This window comes from Pygoscelis adeliae, unplaced genomic scaffold (assembly GCF_000699105.1).
Source record: "Pygoscelis adeliae isolate BGI_AS28 unplaced genomic scaffold, ASM69910v1 Scaffold514, whole genome shotgun sequence".
In the NCBI taxonomy this organism is placed as follows: Eukaryota; Metazoa; Chordata; class Aves; order Sphenisciformes; family Spheniscidae; genus Pygoscelis; species Pygoscelis adeliae.
Genome location: NW_008824594.1, coordinates 454,325 through 463,896, shown reverse-complemented (window position 1 = coordinate 463,896; position 9,572 = coordinate 454,325).

Sequence of the window (9,572 nt, the reverse complement as noted above, 5' to 3'; positions counted from 1 at the left end):
TCAATGTAAATAATAATTCAGGCATAATTAATGACATAAGACTATACCCACTCTGTTCATCTTCAGAAATTACAGTTCAAACCTGTTTCTTCAATAAAAAAAAGGTTTCAGCCCAAGAAGGCAGAAGCCACTAAGATCTGTGAATCACCAAGAAATCATCTTCCAGTGCTGGCCCTACGGATCTTGCGATTACAAAGCATCCTAACAACCCGGGGGAGTTGCTTGGGGACATCGCCAGCCCAATAGAGAAAAACATAAAGTATCTGAAGCATCATTTCCAGTCACTGCTCATCTTGTGACAAGTCAGGCAGCTATCAGACACTTTCATGGGTTGATTTAACACATCAAAAAGGGAGAAAACTCGGGGAGGGGGGGAAGGGAGCAAATAATTTTCTACCACTTTACTGAATTTCATGGACTTACAGAGGGGTCTGCTAAGCTGGAACATCATTCTTCTGGGAATAGCAAGCCATTAGATCAGCTCAGCTCCCTGCGAGGCTACAAACCCACCTGCCCCCCACATTTAAGCAGAGCTGTTAGTACCTGCACGCCGCCTTAGCTTAGCAGTCTACAACAACAGTTTTGTAGGCAGTAAATTAGATCGGGAGGGTGGGGGAGAGGAGGGGTGCAAATCTATTTAGCTCCAATTACAATAGGAAGTTGACTAACTTGAGGCAGGATTATCTTAAAGGACCGTCTTTATTCCAATATATATTAAGCAATTATCACATAATGAAACAAGCAGCTACAGGATCCGGGCTGTAATAAGTTCATTTCAAAACACAGGTTCATTTTGCAAACGCTGCTATAGATACAATGTAAATAAAGATGGACACAACTTTATGCTTTGTCACCGGAGCCGAGGAAAGCGCCTCACACACAGCAGGGTCCAGAAGTCTGACATTCATGTACAAAACTGTGCTGTATGTTCTTGATGTGTTAGCACCCACTCAAACTGGTCTCAGCATTAATTTAAGCTGACTAAAACGATGGGTGAGACAACCAGCAATGACAGAGGCCTGACGTTTGTATGCCAGCTCCTCTCTGCCCAGGCCAGCCCCATCAAAGGATCTCAAGCCTGGCACCCGAAGACACTAGTCAATTCTCAAAATTACAGCTAGTATTTGAAACATGCAGATAAAACAATAAATGAGAATTAATGTTTTATGGGAGTACTCTTCCATGCCAGAGATTGTTGATCCCGGGTTTTCCATTTTCTTGCACTAATACTAAATGCATAAGCAGGCATTCGTGAGCAAGGGTCTGTCAAATGGTTCACGTAAATTTAACCACTTACCTAATTTCTCTCTTAAGTAATCAACTGACACTAGATATCCTTATGCCAACTTAAGTAGTTTTGAATACTACAAACTACACCTTATCACATGCCTCTGGACAGAGCTGTCTGATTTATGGTTCTTACACAAACAAGAAATCTCCATTTTTATTAAAACACTGTTCCACAACAATAAGCCCAAGACATAACTGCACCCCCAGTTAACCCTCAAAAAAACTAAGCCACAGAACACATAGGTTGAGTCCTCTTGGTACAAGAGGCTGACAACATTAAAAAGTTTCTCTGAATAGCAGAAAAGAAAGCATTACTCATTTCAGTAACTAGTAACAAAAAAAAAAATAAAAAACTGTTAAAAACCAGCCTGCAGCCATCACATATTCGATGTTTGATAAACAAAAATAATTATGACTAAGTTTTCCTGATGTACAAGAGAATCTTTTGCAGCAAGCAGCTGCCATTTACAGAACTGGAACTGACAACTGAAGTACATTCAAAATTCACATGAAATCCAGTAAATCAAGCGCCTGTTCTTGACATGTAGAGTCTTCATACTGAAGAAAACCATTGAATGGAGGCCAGTAAACCTTACTAAAATAAGCGTCACTTATGCTATGCACTCCTTATTTTCACGTATTCTATCTCAGTCCACTTTAAATCGTGTTTTCAGTGGTCCATCTTCTCCGTGTGCTTTAAGGTTCCCTCCTGCCCCCTGTTTTTGCTATCTAATAATCCTGCAGAAATAGCCCCTCTTCTTTCCTCACCTCAAACCAAGAAACAGCAGGTGTAACTCAATATTCTGGTCCATTAGAATATAAAACAGGATTGTTGCATCAATTTAGCCAGGGCTTTCAGGGTGGGATCCTTGCTCAAGTGTTAAACCCCAGGCATTAAAACAAAGTGAAAGAAACTTCAGAACGGGATGAACAAATGCATTTGTTTGCTGATGTAAAAGCTCACACCCATCCAAGACGGCAAGTATTCTAAACCACCTTCTTAGTAATGACCTTTTAAGATCTCCAAAGGGACACAGTGCTCAAAAAAAATCATACAAGTGGATCCGATGAACGTAGCCCAGTCTAGTAATTCAATAATCTGTTCCCAGGCCAACCTATATGTTTCAGACAAAGAGGAGTCTCAACTTTTTAAGTGACTAAGTTATCTAGAGGCTTATACCAAACTGAAAATCATACTGGGCTTTCTGCTATTCTCAGAGCTGAGGCTAGTGGTAGCTATTTTTTCAACGCCTGTATAAACAGGTTTGTGCGTGCTCTACTACTGCAAAACCAGCAAAAACCATAATGTAACTACTGATCCATCAGTTAGCCATTTAAAAGAAACTATAGTAATGAATAACACAGCAGAGATCCCTATCTAAAATATGACCCAGTGAAAATTCAAGATGTACCAGTAAAAAGGGCTTTAAAATGCAACTATTTTAGAAAAACAATGAAAAGATGCACATTTATGTAAGGTATTGAGTTTACCCTAGCAAATGCTAAATGTTAAGCATCCACTTCATAGACTCCCTTTTCCCCTGGCTACCTTGTCACGCTGTGGATGAACACATGCTCCGAATGGGTGATGCTCTGAAGCCACCATGATCAAGGAACATGGCTCGGAAGCAGACCATTCGGCTCTGAAAGCTGACCTCCTCTTTTCCCTTGGTTTGAAATACGACTGATTTACTGCCTACCTGCCACGTGACACCATTAGTTTTATTCATGGTTTTGGAAAGGGAAGAGTTCAACAGGGTTAGAGATTTTCCTAAAAGAAAATCCTAGTTAATTAGTAATCGCTTATGTTTTACTGAAGGCAAATGAGACTAACTTATGGACCTAGCTGAAACGTAACGCCCATGAAACATTAAAACAACCAGATGGGTGCTTTTCAGTTGGCCCACCGTTCATCAGCCAGTAAAACATCCATTTCTTTACTCGACAAATAGGGAATAATTTTTCCTGCAGGACAGGTATACAGTTAGGTAGCTTTCAAAACCTCCCCTGGTCAGAAAAGCCAGCCACACATGTTCCTTCTCACCTACCACCAGCATTCTGACAAACATGACATAGTAACTCAACCACGAGTAACCCCTCTCAGTCAGGACACTTTTCCTTCAGATGCTGGGATGCTTTGGAAAAGCTACAGATGAAAAGTTTGAAAAAAAAACTCTGCATGAGCCCCTCTTAAAAGCAAAAGGCAAAAATGAGTAAGTGGTCTCATCCCATGAAAAGCAATTAAGAAGTAATAGGATCCAGGACAGGACCAATTCTTTTATTTATGTTTTATGCTAATAAGTGTTTTCTATATGCATTTGAACAGAAGATGCACAATACTGCAAAAATTGAGAAAATTTTCTAGTATTTTATAAAACTTTCAAATAATCAACATTACCTAAGAAAATATTCTTAAGTAATGAGTTGTAAGAGTAAAAGGAAGACATTATCCTCTGATAGGACACATTTCCATAAATTTCACTTGCTCAGCATTCCTCCAAAAATATGCAAAATGAAACCTCTCCACCTTCACAACAAACAGGGAGAGCTAGTTGTCAGGGAAAAAAAAATACAGAAACTATCTGTTAATGAGGTATACCAAGAGGTTAGAGCTCAGACACGCATATGATCCTAACTAAATGAACCCTTAAATCTAAATATTAATTCACCTGTACCCATTTTTTCCCTCTTATTCAGAGGCAGCATGGTTTTATAACATAGACTGCAGTAACAAGGTTGCTACAAAAACCAGCATTTATATCATTTGAAAGTTAAACTGATCTTCAGTTTATCATAGAAGACCAAGGTCATACGAGGTATCAATGAGAAAGTTTCTATTTAAGATAACCCCTAAGGCCAGGCACTTTTCAAAAACTTCCTAAATTTACAAAGGTACTTGAACAAAATACTGATTTCTGAATTTTTACTTACAGCATCCCATTCCTCACATGGACATTCCCACTAGGTAAAAAAGGTTTACATGAGGACTTTAGATGGTATTTGCAATGTGTACATGGGCTGCTGTTAGGAAAGAAAGTATCCACAGAAGGAAAATGAAAGCACCCTACTGAAGACTGAGGATTCAGAGCTTAACTTACACACCAAGTTCTGCAAATAGTCCTCAAACAAGATAAAGCAGCAAGAAAAATAACTTCTGTAAGTTTTAAGTGGGAAACAAATCCAAGAAAGGTTCCTTTCTCCATATAAATCAGACTTGACTCAGTTTTAAATCTGAGAGTCACTTTTACCCCCCAACAACAGCTTAATACTTCTAAGGTATCTTCATACACGTCACAAGAACTCAAAATGACCTACTAAGATCAAAGCTGTGCAGCCTCCTCACCTGCAGGGTCTAAACCCCAGTTTGAACTCCTTCAACAAGCACGTCGATTCAGTAATGTTGCTGCTCCCAGTTTTAAAAGCCAGGCCACATATGTGCACAGAAAGAGGAGTGCCTTTATGTTCCCGTTCCCTCCACACCTACCCTTCTTTTAAGTGAATGTCGCAGGGATGGTTTGAGCTCTAAGCACAGGACAATGTTGCAACAGCATCATCCAGCTGTCCTTACAGCTGTATTTCAGGATCCTCTGAGATAAGGAAAGAAGAGAGGAGAGCATCCCAATACCAAGCCCACAGGGGAGCAGCTGGGTAGCCCCAATTTAAATCAGAACACAAGAACTCGTGATTCACCAGCTGTAGTCTTGCCTTGCGTTAATGCTCAAATGAACCCTTCCCCCCTCAGACTGTAACTAGTTGACTGGTGAAACCTATGTGCAAATTTGTAACTAAATATAGATGTTCTGCTAAATTTGGTAAATCTCTCCTTACCAAGGGGTTGCACTGCATATTTATATAATTATACAGTAGTATTTCACATCTTTACTTTCTACACCTATCATTAGAAAACGGTTGCTGACATTTATTTTAGGTCATGTACTCAACTGGGTCAAGCTGCACTGAAGGGAAACTAGAGTTCTGCAAGAAACTTCAGAAATCAGTTCATTTTAAAGTGTTATTGAATAGTGAGTATTAAACATAACTAGACAGATTGTTTCTGGCTACCACAGACCAGAATTTCAAAGTTACTGAGATACTTACCAAGATTTTTCCAAGAATTAGATGCCTGATCAGGCTGGGCATGAATGAACACCCTACTAAATGGTGCTCTGCATCCTTAAGAAACCTGAACGCATTATCACTCCATGTTTTCTAATCAGTGAATAATTCTTGAAGAAAATTTTCCATTTTGTTCCAGCTCTTACTTCCTCAACTTTGAAAGCGCTAGTCAAAATAAGAAAAAACCATCAACTGCTAAACTGAAACTTGATTTTTTTCTAGAGAAAAGGCTTTTCTGCCTAATGTTAAATACCTTAATTTGCATCAACTTTTTGAATTTCTATTCCTTATGGTTGAGAAAATGCTGCTATTTACATTATTCAAAGATAATACAGGAAACTAAAATGTGTAAGCATTAAATTAATGTCAGAAGTCAAAGATATATTGTGTATACCATTTAAGAAGCAGTGCCATGTTAAGAAGGTTCACTGACATAGCAATGACTTTAATAGATCACACTGCCAATTTAAAACAAACTACCTAAGTATTTACTCTGAATTCAAAACCCAGTTTAAAAATTAAGAGACCTTGGATTTGTGAAAGGAAAAAAAAAAAATTATTAAGCCGCAGACAAAATCTCCAAGTACTGAACTGATCTGGAGTGCATGCCATTTGACTATTAATTCTACTCATTGCAGGAGGTAGGTTATGTCTGATTTTTAATTATGCTTTATGTAAATATCCCCAGAGGCTTATGCAATAGGTACAGGCTTAAGTAAGGCAAGCTGGTGGAGGCAGGCAGCCTGCTCTGGAGAGGGAAGCCGGGAGCCGAGTTGACTCCATAGCCAAGGGCTGGGTGAGCTCCAGTTGCCATTGAAGGCCTCCAAACCCCCGAATTACAGAAGACGAGACTTGCTACATTGACACGCTCACCACCAAAAGCCACTTACTGAACGGAGCTCCAAAATCCTCTGCTACTTTGGTCAGCACAGCTGGCTTCTCCTGCTTGATTCACAACAGATCAGCAATCTGTTGTAAAGTTGCGATCGGCAAAACCGCGCAGCCCTGCGAGCACTAACACTGCCATATTTGTCACTTGCTTCGACTCTCCATTTCTACAAGCCAGTTTTCCGCCATGACAGTTTTTGGTAAGAACCTGCGTGCTCTGTGGCCAGAAGCCCTCAACCACCAAGGACCCTATGGACTTCACATACATGCACTATTAATCACCGCCCTGCCAGCAGGCCTTCACCTTGACCTACAGGCTTCACAACTAGTATGGAGGAGGCTGTTTAATACTCATGCCTTTGGCACCAATTTAAGTGCCAGCAAAATTCACAAGGAGTAGTACTAATATACTTAAAATTACATCAAAATCTCACTCTAAACAAGTTGCAGGCGGTGTCCAAACCGAGCAACTATTTACACCGAGGTCAAAACCACCTCATCTCTGACTGCAACCAGCGGTGAAAGTTTTCCCCGAACACCCAGGAAACCCTCTGTTTTACACAGAAACAGCACAAAGCCTCCTGGCCTCTTCCTTCCATGCCCAAAGGCGTGCTTCAGCTTGCAACTGTTTCTATTTGCATGTGATAATTTTAACTGGTAATTCTAGAAAATATTCTATACAGCTGCATTAAAATTTCACCTTGCAGACCTGATACAACTCATTTACACGGGATCCACCTCAGTCCCTGGTTTCCCAACCAGCAGCCTGGTGACTACCACAAGCGGGCACTGAGCTAGGAAACCAGAAAGTTTTGATTTTCCTCCCAGTTCTGCAAGGCAGGATAAATGCAGCACACTCTCTTCACCTGTAAAATGGGGACAATACTCCCACCGTAAAGTACCTGAAGATCTGATGTAAGAAATGCAATATATTTTCAAAAAAGTTAAGCTAAAATATTCATTCTCTTTTCATTCTCTAGATAAATACTTCATTACACTCTTCATCCCACACTTCCCTGATGATTTTCTTTTCTACCTAATTTGCCATTTTGACTAATCCAATTATTTTAGCATATTAAGCGCTGACTAATACAAGGATACAAAACCCAAATACCACTGCAGACACACAGCAGAGCCTACAGAATATGGTACCACTGTCTTTGACTTCAAAAGTAGAGAAAAGAGTACAGATCAAGACAGCATGGCAAACGCTCACTTTATTTAATTCTCCCTTCTGGTTCTCAGTGATTCCACTCACTGGTAATAGCTGAAGGCATACACCCAAATCAGTGACTCATGGCACAAGACCACAGTCCAAACAGTCACTGGGTTTTCAAAGCAGTGCTGTTCAAGAATTGCCATGTTCCATCCCAGGAGTTTAATTACCTCTTCTTTGTTAAAAGAACAAAAAACACCAACAAAAAATAACGCTGACAACAGGTGCCTCTTCAGTTCTCATACATACAGAAGAAAAAAAATTTCAAAAAAAATTCACTCTTGGTCCTCCCAGCCATACCTGTAGTCTAGCAAGGCAGCACAGATGGGAGGCACATCCTTCCCACCATGCTTCTTCCCCACGTTACTCTCCACAACCAGAAACACAAGACAGAAGAGCTCCCCAGGCAGTTTCAGCTTCGAGATTAGCCCAACTCCTCTAAGTGTGTTCTGGAAATCTCCAAATGTTTGAATTGGAACTTTTTTTTTTTTTTAATTATGTATTTTAAATAAGAAAGCTTTTCCTAGGTTTTTCAAACAAGTAATTCTACTTCAACAGCTGTTTGGGAACCTTTGTTTTTTTGACCTCAATGCCAACCTCCCAGACACATTATTTATAATAGGCTGTCTTCCTATTAGTCAAAAGACCAACAGAATGCTTAGTAAACACCTTAGCTGTTCAACCTTCACATCCTTTAAATGGGGCGGGTTCAAAAGGGATAAGCTTTCAAAGCAGAACTCTGCTCATCTTGTAAAGAGCCACAAACACTCTGATACAGCCCATTCCCCATCATTTCCAGGTTCTATAACTACTGCTTTGTATCTTCAAAGATACATTAAAATGTGACATAAAAGACATCCTAGGGAGCGGAAACTCATAAATTACTTGCATCCTATTCTATCTACAGTAGGCCTTCCAGCTCCCCAAAACAGGTATGTACTTGAACACGTAATCCCATATCATCATATGTTCAGGATACCAATCACACAAGGAACGTTCACACGCAAGCGCTCATCTGCCTGATCATCAGATTTTTACTTTAGTTAAATGTCCTGCTGTTAACACAATTTTTAACTTAGGTTAGGTGGTCACGAGCAAAGTGCAAATGTGGGTCTGCATCAGTTTAATCACTTTTTTATTCAGATAAGACCTGTCAGCTCGGTTTTCAGGAGGGCTGGACAAGAGGATCATCAATGGAAGGCGAAAAATTTAGACACGGGACCATGAATGCAGGCTCCCCTCCTTCCATTTCTTCAGAAGAAACATGGACACATACCGAAGTACCCACTCCTGGCCCCCAAAGTAAAAATGGTATGTATCGCCTTGGCTACCATCTTCTTCCTCCTGCAGAAGCACAGGGAAGTACAAAAGGTTGGAACCGCAACAAGCTTGCAAGTGCTAGCCACTTTCTCCTGCTTTCCACTAAGACTACACAAGGGCTACGATGGCGGCTGTGATCTCAAGTCTTCTTTCTAAAAGAGGCAACTAAGGAAATAAGATTCACCCTTTAGTGTAGGATGAGTGGGCAGTAGCAACAGACAAAAGCCTTCATTTATCTTCTCTCCCTAGGCTACATAAAGCAGTATTAGATGCAAGTTTACAGGCCCAACAATGCTCCATTTGGGTTGGGATAAGGCTCCAGTCCCTCCCCCACACCCTTCCCTTAAAACTCTCTGCAGGTTTGGAAGATCAAAGGAGGACACCTCCATTACCCTCTTCCATCTTGCTGGGTAAGAAGTATTTCTACTGCATAAAAGCGTGTGTGTATGTATACATATATCTCTCTCAGGAATTTAGCAGTCTGGGGATCCCATATCCTTCCTCCCAGTCCGGGGTAGCAATACCGGGGGCCGGAGGCTTTACTTTGTTCTCCGCTGGGCGGAGGATCTCACCTCCCCCTCCAAACCTGGTTCAAAGTGGAAACCACTCCTAGAGGTCAGGAGGCAGCAGCACGGGAGACATCTTTCCACCACCCTCCGCACGCAGAGAGGCAGCGGCGAGCAGAGGGCCCGGCCGCCCCGGGAGGGTGCAGGCGGGGCGCCCAGCCTCCTTTCCCCGGGGC